The sequence below is a fragment of the Palaemon carinicauda genome, chromosome 5 (assembly GCF_036898095.1).
Source record: "Palaemon carinicauda isolate YSFRI2023 chromosome 5, ASM3689809v2, whole genome shotgun sequence".
Taxonomy (NCBI): Eukaryota; Metazoa; Arthropoda; class Malacostraca; order Decapoda; family Palaemonidae; genus Palaemon; species Palaemon carinicauda.
In genome coordinates, this window is record NC_090729.1 from 93463469 (window position 1) to 93477109 (window position 13641).

General features: G+C 39.9%; 1 protein-coding gene across 2 annotated transcripts in view; it reads right to left on the reverse strand.

Moving 5' to 3' along the window:
• mst (misato mitochondrial distribution and morphology regulator) overlaps nt 1-13641 on the reverse strand; it is a 963151-nt gene that overhangs the window by 354436 nt on the left and 595074 nt on the right. The window lies entirely within an intron of this gene.

Sequence of the window (13641 nt, forward strand, 5' to 3'; positions counted from 1 at the left end):
AATCTAAAATCTTTAATCGGCTCGGGGAGGCTGAGGAACTGAGGAGTATATATCCCACCCATAACTAATTTTTGAAAAAAATTAAGGCCTTATACAATTTTAAAATAATTTTGCAGTCTGTTTCCCATGATGTGTGGCACAGAATTTTTAAAAGATTCAGAACCTCCAGAAATTTTACTTTTAAGGCTTTCAAGTTAGCTTGCAATCAAATATCAATCCTTAAAATATAGCTTCACTTTCACATGGAATTCATTGACCTTTGATGTAAATATCCAGGTTTGGAGGCACTCCCCATATACGACAGCAATGGATAACAGCAATTTTGCTTGTCGAAAACTTAAACCCCTTCATATCAGCCCAGTGAATAATTTTGTCAATTGAGAGTTGTAGCATTTTCTCAACAATTACCATTCTTGCTCCAGCAAATGATATTAAGAGATCATCAACAAAGAGTGTTGAGAGAATATTTTGGGGAATGATATAAGATATCCCATTAATTGTTAGTGCAAATATGGTTACACTTAGCACACTATCCTAGGGGACTCCTCCTTCCTGACACTTTCTCTCTCACAAAGTTTCACCCATTCTAACTTGAAAGAATCTATGTAAAGCAAATGCTTGAATGAACAATGGCTGCTCTCCTCTTAATCCCAAATTATGAATTATTTTAATTATACCATATCTCCATGCAGTATCATATGCCTTTCAAGGTAAAGAAAGACTGTTATATGGTGCTTTTTAGAAACGAAAGCTTAACGAATAGAGGACTCAAGTCGTGTCAACACATCAGTCGTTGAGTGCATTTTTCTAAAGCCACATTGGATAGGTGGGAAAATAACTTTCTTCTCCAGGTACCACACAAGTCTTGCATTGACCATCTTCTCCATAATGTTACATAAACAAGATGTCAATGCAATTAGTCGATAGCTTGCTGCTAAAAATCTATACTTACGGGGGTTTTAAAAAGACTAAAATAATGGCTAGTTCCCAAACACATGGATAACTATGATCATGCCCTCTTCTGGTAATAATGCTTAAAATAAATAACCTAGTATTAACATGTACATGTTTAATCATTGCAAAGGGAATTCAATTAGGTCCAGGGGCTGTAGCATTGCGAGTAGCAAGTGCGTAATCAAATTCCTTTGCAGTAAAAGAAGCATTGTAAGATTCCTCCTTTTCGGTTACAAAATTTACCATTTTCCATTCTTCAACGCTTCTATTCTGGTGACTAGGAGCTGCTTCACACTTGCATGATACTTTGAAGAAATGATAGACCAAGGCATTGCTAACCTCAGTTGCTCTAGTCACATACTGACCATTCACCTTGAACACTGGTGGTGGGTTAGTGGTAAATTTACCTGTTATCTTTTTTACTCTCCTACACACAGAAGTTGATGGTGTTCTACTGTTGACTGTGGAAACAATAGATATCCTAGACTGGTGCCTAGCTTCTTTCATAGCATGACAGAACTGTGATCTACATTTTTTGTATGTTAATAAATTCTCCTCTGCCAGGCATCTAAGCAATTGAGTCAACGAATTTCTTGTGGCTCTGTGCAAGGCAGTTAGTTCTGAAAACCATCAGGGCACTGATTGCCGTCTAAATAACCCTGTGGTTTTGGGAACCAAATTGACTCCTGCTATATGGAGAGTTCCCTTCAGTAAGTCTATGGCATCATCAACATTTTCTACCAGTTGTGCATTCCCTTTGATTTTGCTTAGCTTTCGATGATTGGTGCATGATCACTAGCATGTTAATCCTCCAATGTCAAAATTGAGAAGGCAATTAGTGCTTGCAATTGACAGGTCAATACATGACAAAGTACCTGTCTGGACATGAAAGTGCTTGGGCTCTCCTGTATTGAAGAGTCATACATCTTTATTCACCCCAATTGATGATATATTACCACTTGCATTTGCTAAAACATCACCCCATAAACAATGTCTACCATTCATATCTGCCAGTAAGAGAAAAGAATGTTGCTGAATCACCTCTACTAAATTATCATACAAAATATTACCATTTGGAGGCAAGTAAAGAGAGCAAATTGTGAATTTTTTGTACAACCACTGCCTGTAGAGGTGTATGAGCAGACAAAGGTATTTGGGGAACATCCCAACGAACGTATATAAGACTTCCGCCATGGCTCCATGCTTGTTCATCATATGGCTAACATAATCGCGAGGACATGGAGTCTTATTATCGAGCATGCTCTCCTGTAGGCATACAGGAGACATACATGAATGAGGGTTTTAAATTCTTCATATTTGGCCCTTAAACCCTGACAATTCCACTACAATATGGAGGAAAAAACTGTGGCTTATTTCTGGCAGACATTTGGATGATGTCTTCCCCTGGCTGCTTTAGATTTACCATTATTTCCTGTAGGCTCCTTTAGACAGGGTCCTGATAAATTAGGTTTTACATTTGCCTTTTCCATATTCTTTTGACCTAATTGCTGAAGGGATGGTGGACCTCAACTTGAATAACTTTAGAGTTCTTAATGAATGGGGGTGATAGAGATAGATGTCTCTCTCTTTTCTAATTATGAGGTGGGGATTTATCAGGTTTCAGCCTCTTCCCAGCTACAGGTGCACCTGATAACTGTTTTAAGAAGGGCCTACATCAAATCAGTCAATAATAGAGCCTGAGAGAAGTTAGTAGTATGGTTTGTAATGAGGGACAAAGGTTTAATAGCGGGCAAAATTTAGGAGGCAAAATTCTTGCACAATCATGCAGCGTGTTGTCGGAAGATGGTATATTTCTTTTTTTTATTTAACTACTGGCAGTAATAGGGGGGTTGGTTATCTCTTGTGGTATATTCCTCCCAATTTAAATGCCTTTGCATAGCTTGTTGATTTATTCAATAGTCTCTTGGCATGTCCCATACTTACATATTCGATACAGCCTCTTCTGACTTATATTGCTGGCAGCTCCTATCTATATATCTATGTTTCATAATATAGTTTAAGCGCCAGGCCTGAAGTGTACATTCTCCATGGTAAAGCTCGGAACAAGTGTTACACATCTTTTTCATTTTTGCATACTTCAGAAGGATGCCCAAATCTAAAACAACTAAAACATTGCAGTGACGTTTGTTTAAATGGCCATACTCCAATCCATTAATTTTTTATGTTAATGTGAAAGAAACGTCAGATTACTGGAAATTAAGGATAATCATCGATGTTCCATGTACTTCATGCACTTTCCACACTATTGAAAACTACTCCCTGTCCCTTGGGTAGGGTGAGGGGAGTATTCATAGCCTGGTGAGAGGGGACTGTGTGTGTGCATATCTATCTAAATATTTAGATGTCATTCTTTGTGTCGCATACACTAGTCATATATATAGAGCAGGTAAAGGTACTATATACAAGTAATTCAGTCTGGTATGTAAGAATGAAGGAATTTTTACTATAGATATGAAGCTTTCTTTAAATTCTCAGGAAGATGTTTGTGATAGTCTTTCAAAAGTTTTTAAACACTAACTTTCATGCCCCTTTTCAACTATTTCCATATTTTCTGATAAATATATATTCTATATTTTTATTCATATATATATATATATATATATATATATATATATATATATATATATATATATGAATATATATTTATATATGATATATATATATATATATATATATATATATATATATATATCATATATATATATATATATATATATATATATATATATATATATATATATATATATATATATCTATATATATATATATGTATATATATATATATATATATATATATATATATATATATGATATATATATATATATATATATATATATATATATATATATATATATATATATATATATATATATATATATATATATATATATATATAAATATTGACAATAAATATGTACATTTCTAAATTCTGACTATTATGTTTCAACATGTGATGATATTTAGTATTTGCATGTGTGCTTTAAACTATATCTTGAATTTTGTTAAACACCATCTTGCTTAGATAGGAAGTTAATCTTTTTACTCTCGACTCTACCCAACAACTTTTGGCTTGTTATGCCTCACTGGAATTGAAAAGTCGGGGTCAAATCTGATGCAACAAATCTCTGAGCAATTCGTTTGAAATTCACTAACTGGCAACTACAACGTGTATCTCAAAAACATTTTTTTTTCTTACGTTGAAAGCTCTATCAAGCAAAATAAAGCTATCATATGATGCACAAATATCATATCTATGATATTTATAGAATCATAAGAACAAATATGGTAATAGTAATATTTCAAAGTATAGTAATTACTTCAAATTATAGAAACAATACAGAATTGTTGTTCTTTACAGAATTTCCAACATTACCTTTTTGAGCTCGAGCCATGTCGTCCTGATGGAAGTTCCTCATTGGCAGCTTCTACTTGCGATATTTCTGCGAGTGACATACCACAGAAATTTTACCTTAGAGGTTTCAACGGAGTTCTGGCCTCTGGAGTGAATATCCTAAGAGATATCGTGTACAAATAAGGGATGTGTTAATAACAAGCCATGGTTATCCTTCCCCGAATAGTTAACCTTGTCTCGAAGGCTAAGGGATAGGGTAGGAAACATGGGCGAGAGCGCCGTTACAACTCCCGATCTAAAAATGTGCTACTACTAACACGCTTCCTTTTGAATCATTCCCCTTCGCATCTACATCTTTGACGTTTGCTTGGAGAGTTTCTGCTAGTTTTCTTAGCTTTTTGAGTGTTTTTTGATCAGGGATACTTCAACTTCTTCCTCATCGACTAAGTTGAGTATCCACCCTTTTGGGTTGGAGAATTTCGTGTCTCCACCCAGTTTCTTTTATTATGTTGCATGCTTTTTTGTTCTGAAGCCGGCAGGCTTTCAGCGCCATTTATCATGTCGTTAAACTCTCAGAAATAATAATTAGTTATTTAGTCATTTACTTTAGGCATATGTTATCTTATCATTCTAAAGTGTGGTATGTATATGGTATCCCTCAATCCTTCCTTGGTGTTTCTTTTGTGTTATTTATCAGCATTGGCATAGGCTAGCTTACCCTAGTCGGCAGCTATGCCTGGTAAATGTTCACTAGTGCACCATTCACTCTTCTTTCACCAACTCATACAGGTTGGGTGAGGCTGTCTATCGTCCCACGCTGTCGATTCATCACGGCGGGGAGCTGCGGTCTTGAAGATCCTTTTGGGTGACTGCTTTTCACTTTTCACTTAGCCTATATGTTTGGTGAGGTGGCACAGGTCTTGGGATCCTGTTCCCTGTGTCTACTTATGTCTACCCATTAGAACACCTTACCCCAGTTCTGATGTTGACTAGAAGACTTCCTTGTGTCGCCTTAACCATCATTAAGCTTCTCTCTTAGTCGTTGGTGGGCTATGCCTGGTTGTGAGGACGTAGCCTCTGTGCCCTAACACGACAACCCCTATGGGACACTATTGTTGTTCCATGTGGCTGTTGGGCCTTCCTGCCATGTCATCTCACCATTTTCTGATTCTCCCGTCACCACCCCTCCTTCCCCTTTCCTTGTTCATGTTAGTGTGCCTAACAGGTAGATGAGATTTTCTCCTCCAAAGTTGAAATCTCTCTGCCACCTTAGAGTCCACCCTTGGGTGTTTCTCTCCCCCTTCCCCTTCCTAGTTAGGCCATAACCTGATTGTACCGGAACTATGTTCCTGTTGTCTAGTCATCTCACCCTAGCTTTTGAGCTTTCCATCACCCGCTAGAAGGCTAGCCTTGCCTACACAGATCTCTCATGCCTAACCCTATCTAGGCCAGAAAGATGGTCCTCTTGTCTAAACATCTCAATCTAGCTTTTCAGATTTCCCTCACCCGCTAGGAGGCTAGGCTTGCCTACATAGTTCTGCCATGGCCTAACCCTATCTAGGCACAGAGTAGGTACCCCTGGGGTCACTCCTCTGCCGCCTTGGCAGTGCTTGTCCTATGTCTGCAGCCTCTCTTCCTGTGCTATATCCCTATTGCTATGGAGTCTTAACTCCCTTGCCTGGTTAGCCTATCTATGTAGAGGTGCTGCCTTCTGTCTCTGCTTCCTGTCTTGTCAGCTTGAGGTATCCCTCTAGCTATGGAGTCTTGACTCCCCTGAGGGGTTAGCCTATCTAGACAGAGATGCTGCCTCCTGTCTCTGCTTCCAGTCTTGTCAGCTTGAGTTCTTCTAGCACTGGCTGTGTGTTGGCTATGGGTCACCCACCTCTGATGCCTCAGCTGCAGCCTTAGACTAGTCATCTGCTCTTTCCTATCCCACATCTCAGGAACATTGTCCTCTAGAGTTGTTCGATTGGATTCTGCCTGGTTGTCAAAACACCCTTTGAATTTTTAATTCTTAGCATCCTGGCCATCTTGTATGGCTCTCATAATCTTAAGGGCTGCACTCCCACTTCTTGTAAGCTAATGATAATGATCAGGTTCTGGCTGGTTCTATTATTATCTGCCTTTTACTCCTGTACTTCCCCTGAGTATGAACCCTTTCCTTGGGATTGTCCACTCTCCCCCTGTTGACTTTACAATGCGTCTGCCGCCTTGTGTTGACATGCTTGGGTTATTGACAGGTCATTATTTTCTGGCTATAAGAAATAGTTGCTGCCTCGAGAGCAGCTGTTGCTGGTCTAGGCAGTATGATGAGTGAATTTTCCTTCTTAAGCTGTTCTGCTATACCTACTCTGGAGTTTCTGGTGTTCCTTTGATGTGATCATTTCCTCCATATTCCTACCACACCGTCATTATGTTTTGCTTCATAAATCATTCCGGATTTCTGATCTGTTTGGCATATGTTCTATTACATTTTAGAGTTAGCCATTTTTCAGGTGTAGGTTCATAAAGGATAGGATATAAAAAAAATTTGCTTTTTTCCTAATTTCAAGATGATATTTTACTGATGCTGTAATCATTTAAATTTCTTATCTTTACAGGTCGCTGATGACATGGAGTGTTCTATGGTCATCTGTACCAGACGGGTCAAGTTATCCTGTTGCCATGTTTCCAAGGGATCCACTGCAATCTGGGACCCTACTGACTGCAAGGTTTGAATGGATCTCCTTCAAACTGGCTTCTTTGCCCCTGATGTCTCCTTGGACGTCCGAGATCAAAGCCAGAAGACGCTCAAACACTGGGTACGAGACTTCCAGAAGAGCTCTCAATAAGGTGCCCCTTATCTTCCTGCTCTGGAACTGAAAGACCTCCTGTTTACCAAGGCTGAGGTGTCCTCCATTTTTGCTCACCAGTTACCAACGGTCCAACTCCCGCCGGTAACAATAGATGATGAAGTCCGAGCTGGTCTGCAGGTCATGAGCCTGGATACGGACGACATATCTACTACTTCTTCTGTTTCATCATATAAGGAGAGGATCCTGCTGACCACAGAAACCTTGGAAGAGTCATAGGATGTACATCAGGTGAGTGCAGCTCCCAATGCCTGTTTAATTTCTACGCAAGCCCCTGCTTCTACATCCACCACCAAATATGAACGTTCTCAAGCAGTTCTAAAAGTGAGGATAGACGCAGTACAACAGGCATCTGCTTTTAAGGCTCCCCCGGCTTCGAGCCTACCAGAATGCACAGTTAAGAACCATTGGTGCTATGCTGAGAATATAGACTTAACCGAAGGGTTCCTTCTTATTGAGGATGGTTTGGGTTCCAAGCCAGTTTTGGACTTGGAATTCTTTCCATCAACCGATAGCTATCTTTACTGTTAAGTAAGGCTTAACTCCCTAAGGAAATGATCATAGCAAGGCTTTATCCCTTTTGGTTAGGGAGTTGAAGACGGCTAAGTTCACGAATACCCAACTTTCTGCCTTTGGCAGGAAACAGGCCACTTTTGTGGTACCAAGAGATATTGTCTCCCCTTTTGCCTCTAAAAGCTTAGGGGCCGCATTGAAAGCAGTAAGGGAGAACAGACCCCTTCCAGTGCTAGAGGAATGTAAACCTGTCTCTCTAGCCCTTCCTTACGATTTGAACAATTGGGAGGACGTCCAATACACATTTACACTTGGAAAACTAGATAAAGACATCAGAGGCAAACAGTTTAATGAGAAACTGCCTAGGATTTCCGAATCCCTAATGAAGGGAGAACTGGAAGCTAAAGAGACTTTCTGCCTCTTTATCCTTCTAATTGTATCTAGAGATGCCTATTGGAAACTATTCCAAATCTGATCTCTTCCCTGTCTTAGCTAAAACTCACCTAATCATGTTTCATAGGGATTTTCATGCTTTCGTCCTAGCCAGAAGAGCATGCAGAAAACACTTCCTAGCCGCTGCTACAATCAGACATGAACCCAGAAAATTGATTGACTCCAACATCTGGGGGAAGGATCACGTCCCTGAGAAGCTGGACAAAGAAATCATGGACAAAGCGGCTCAGGAGAATAAGAGCCTTATTGACAAGTGGGGTATTTCCTCTAAACAAAAATATACCCCCAATGAAAGACCTCAATCCAAAGGCAAGAAGCCAGGAAGTCACCTCAGAAAAAGGAAACCCTTTCCTGTCACGACAGCCTCAGTTGCCGCCGTTCTTGAGACTGTGTACATGGTCCCCAAGCAGTACGTTTCACAGTCTCCAGCTTTCAACCAAGTATACGAGAGAGCTACCACCACGTTTCACAGTGCCAAAGCACATAGGAAGAGCTCCAATATCAAGGCAAGGTGTGAAAGAGGGGGTCGAACTAGAGGCCGAGGAAGTAGAGACAAGATGTCTAAAGTTGCAGGTCCTTCGCAACAACAACGAGGAGCTTCCGTTTAGGACGACTTCATTTGTTCAGGGATCAATGGGAGTTTCATCCCTGTGCTTACAACATAGTCTCAAAAGAGCTAGGCTGGAAATGGAGACAGAAAACATCCCGGTTCAAGAGGTTCTTTCAACCCACAACCCCCTTTTTGGAGGATTACGTTCAGGACCTTCTCTGGAAAGGAGTCATTCGTGGCACAAAATCCATGAACTTCCAAGGGCAGCTATTCTGCGTGCCCAAGACAGATTTGAACACTCTTCGAACTATTCTGGACTTGTCCCCACTAAACAAATTCATTCTGAACGCCAAGTTCCAAATGCTGACTATCTCGCAAATAAAGACCTTACTACCCCAAAGGCCTACACCGTCTCCACAGATCTTACAGACGCCTACTAGTATCTTCCGATAGGTCGGCGCTTCTCCCCCTACCTTGGTTTCAGACTGGCAAGAAAGGCCTACGTATTTAGAGCTATGCCCTTCGGGCTCAGTATAGCTCCAAGGATTTTCACGAAACTAGTCAAAGCCATTGTCCATCAACTTCGGTACAGAGGCCTTCAGGTTAATGTGTACCTGGACGACTGCTTAGTGTGGGCTGCAACAAAGTCTGAATGTCTTCAAACAGCCCAAGAGGTCATGAACTTTCTACAATCTCAGGGCTTCCAAATAAACCTCAAGAAGTCCAGGCTATCTCCAGCTCGGAAATTCTAGTGGCTAGGATTTCAATTGAACCCACAGTCACACACCCTCTCTCTACCACAAGGAAAGAAAGGAAATCGCAAACTCGGTCAGGTGCCTACTTCGTTCAAAAGTACTCACCAGACGACAAAAAGAAAGGGTCTTGGGGTCGTTACAGTTTGCTGCCGTGACAGACCCAATCCTGAAAGCAAAGCTCAAAGATCCCTACAGAATCTGGAGAAAAAGGGCATCCAATGTTTGGAGAGACCTTCGCCACAAAACCCCGGCCTTACTGCGAAAGCAGCTCAAGCTATGGTCCACTGCCAAGAGACTATTGAACAACGTCCCTCTTCAGTACCCTCCTCCTTCCGTGACTATTCACACGGATGCCTCGGAACCAGGTTGGAGAGGACACTCCTCTTCCATGAAAGTGCAGGGTCAGTAGTCGATTGCATTTCAGAAGTTTCACATCAATGTTCTGGAGGCTATGGTAGTGTTTCTGAATCTGAAGAGACTATGTCCAAAGACAAAATCACACGTCAAATTGGTCATCAACAACAACGCAATAGTTTACTGTGTCAAAAGACAGGGCTTCAGATCTCCTCAGATCAACCATGTAATCCTTTCCATTGTCTCTTTAGCAAAATGGAGGAAATGGCATCTTTCCACAGTTCACCTCGAAGGGGTTCGCAATGTGATGGCGGACGCCCTGTTGAGATCCAAGCCTCAGGAAGCAATGGACTCTAGATGTAAAATCATTCTGTTTCATTCTGGAGCAAGTCCCAGAACTGCAAATCAATCTCTTTGCGACAAGCTTCAACAAAAAATTCCCCGGTATGTAGCACCAAACTTGGACCTGGAAGCAACAGGAATGGATGCGATGTATCTGGATTGGAACTAGTGGTCTCACATCTACCTATTTCCTCCATTCAACGTCCTACTGAAAGTACTGAACAAACTGCAGGTTTTCAGGGGAACAACGGCTCTGGTGTCTCCCAAGTAGCCCAAGAGCAATTGGTACCCTCTTGGTCTGGAACTCAAACTCTTCCAGATCCCTCTACCATTTCCTATGCTTTCCCAGGTTGTTCAACAGACAACTGTCTTTGCTTCCTCCTGGATAACGATAACCCTTCAGCTAATGTTTTCTCACCCTTGCAGCTCAAAGAAAATTCGGAGTTGCGAGGGAAAGAATTGACTTCATAAAAGAGTACAATTCCAATACAACAAAACGACAATATTTGTCTTCCTGGAAACAATGGTTTGCATTTGTGAAAAGTCATCAACCCTCTTCCATTGCTTTACTTCACTACATGATCAAGGTCTAGCCTCTAAAACTATGGCCTCATGTAAGTCGGCACTAACTAGACCGATCGCGTATGCTTTTGATATCGAACTCAATAGCGAGCTATTCAATATCCCAAAGGCTTGTGCTAAACTGAAAGCTAATGCTCCTTCCAAAGCTATTTCATGGCTGTTGGATAAAGTCTTGCACTTCGCTTCTTCGATAAGTAACGCCTCTGCCTCTCTCAGGGATCTTACTCAAAAGTCTTTTTGTTTGGTATGGCTTCTGGTGCTAGAGTCAGTGAGATTGTGGCCCTTTCAAGGGATGATGGCCATATCGAATTCTCGGATTCGGGAGAGGTAAACCTTTATCCAGATCCTGCATTCTTAGCCAAAAACAAACTTCCCAGGAAATGCTGGGGGCCCTGGAAAATTGTTCCGCTACAGGAGGACCCTTCTCTGTGCCTCATGGAGAGCCTTAAAGCTTACCTATCCAAGCCAGGCCATTAAAGGCGGTCAACTTTTTTAAAGGGGAGTCGACAGGATCTAACCTTTCTCTGAAACAGCTAAGGTCCAAACTCACCTACTTGATTAGAAGGGCTGAAAAGGAAAGTATTCCAGCAGGTCATGACCCTAGAAAAGTAGCCTCTTCCTTAATTTTTTTCCAATCTGTCTTTTTCTGGCTTACAGGCTTACACAGGATGGAAATCTTCAAAAGTGTTCTTCAAACATTACCTCTGTCAGTTGGAAGAGATTAAACACTTTGTGGCGGCTGCTGGTAGTGTAATTAAACCAGCTTCTTAAGTGTTGTGCATGGACTCGTTTGGACTGGATAACTAGGACTTCTCAGTCTACATGATCTTTTGTTCCATATGCACTTTTAATGTTGTATCAAGTTACAGGTGATATTTTCTTGTAATGTCATGAGTATTACGGTTTTATTACTCAGTTTCCTAATTTGGGGTCTGAAAACTCAGGTTTTCTGTATATTCTTATAGATATATATTGTATATCTTGTTGTATTATGATTACTACATGTATGAACTTTCGGAAACATTAAAAGATGAATATTCCTTTTTGCATTTCCTTTCTTTGCACCTGCTGTCTATATGAAATAAATGTAGTGTATCAAAATTTCTTTAACCCTCCTTTCATTGACTTCGGTCTTTTCATCTACTAGAGACAAAGTTCTTCAAACTGAGTGGGACTGTGCTATTGATTTACTTTGGTCCTACCATTGTACAAACTTCTTGCTTACTCTCATCATTCGGTAGAATAGTACCAATACTGTAGGAAGTATGCATATATCTATGGAGTTACAGTTTTAAAACTCTTATGGCCACAACTGAGAATGATAATTCTCTGGTACACTTCTATCAGGACGACATGGTAAAAAACGGATTTTGACATCGGAAAAATCTATTTTTGGGTGAGATAGCCATGTCGCCCTGATGGTCCGCCCGTTACCTTCTATCCTCTCCCATTTCTCAGTGTGGGACCTCAAGTCATTTGATGGCTGCTCCTGGAATGGGTCAACAGGAAGCGTGTTAGTAGTAGCACATCTTTGAGATCAGGAGTTGTAACGGCTTTCTCGTCCACATTTACTACCCTATCCCTTATTCTTCATGACAAGGTTAACTCTATTTGGGAAAGGATAACCATGGCTTGCTATTAATACGTCCCTGTTTTATACACGATATCTCTAGGGATATTCGCTCCAGAGGTCAGAACTCTGTTGATACCTCTAAGATAAAATTTCTGTGGTATATCACTCGCAGAAATATCCCAAGTAAAAGCTGCCAAAGAGGAACTACCATCAGGACAACATGGCTATCTCATCCAAAAATAGATTTTTCCTATGTCAAAATCCGTTATGTACATTTCGAACAATGTGGAAACAAATATTTAATATCATACTTTATCATCAATTATTTTAGCAAGATGCATAAAACCATGCAAGTATCAATAAGACATAAAGGGAAAATCTCCGTAACATTAGACATAATCAACCGTGGAAGTACTTAATTTAACAGGTGTGGTTGGTCGTTCTGATTTTAGCATTTCTGAACCACCATTCGGACCCTACTTCCACTTTGGCTTCGGTTTTGACCAACGATACAAATGTAATATTATTTACCCAACTAATGAATTACCAGCCATGGCATACTAATGGGGGAATTTGCCCTAATATCCTCATCGGTTTGTGTGTGAATGAGGCGACTCCAGCACTCATGTTTAGCGCAAGTATTGGATTTTCTAAAATGGATGTATATTTGCAAATTTGCATGGTGTAATTCGAACAAATCTTGTAGGTCAAAATACTAACTGGTATCTCTTGCCATGCATCGTGGGGAAGATACACTTTGTCAAACAGACAATCTATAAGCAAAGTTGAATGATTTCACATTCATGTTTTTCATCAATTAATTTCATAGCTTTCTTTCTCAGGCAGAAAAACTGTTTCATATCATACAGTGCAAGCTACTCGACACTAACCATGGTGGGACCTAGAGTCTTTTCTGCTATATATATATATATATATATATATATATATATATATATATATATATATATATATATATATATATATATATATATATATATATATATATATGTATGTATGTATATCTTGAAATTGAAAAGTCCAAGAGTAACCACAATTCCTAATGAAACATGTAATACCATTCTTTTTACATATTGTCAAAAATATATGTAAATAGTTACATTTATTTGCCAACAGTGAAAATAAAAAAAAAAAAAGTTATGACTGATTCAATATTTTGTATAAGAAATCAAAATGTCAATCACAGCATTTAATCTCCTCTGAAGTGACTCTACCCACTTCTCTCGGATATCACACATTGAGAGCCTCTGGTGTTTCTACGGGATAATTTTTTTTTTTTTATGAATAATCAGTTATTGAACTAACATTGACCATTCACTAG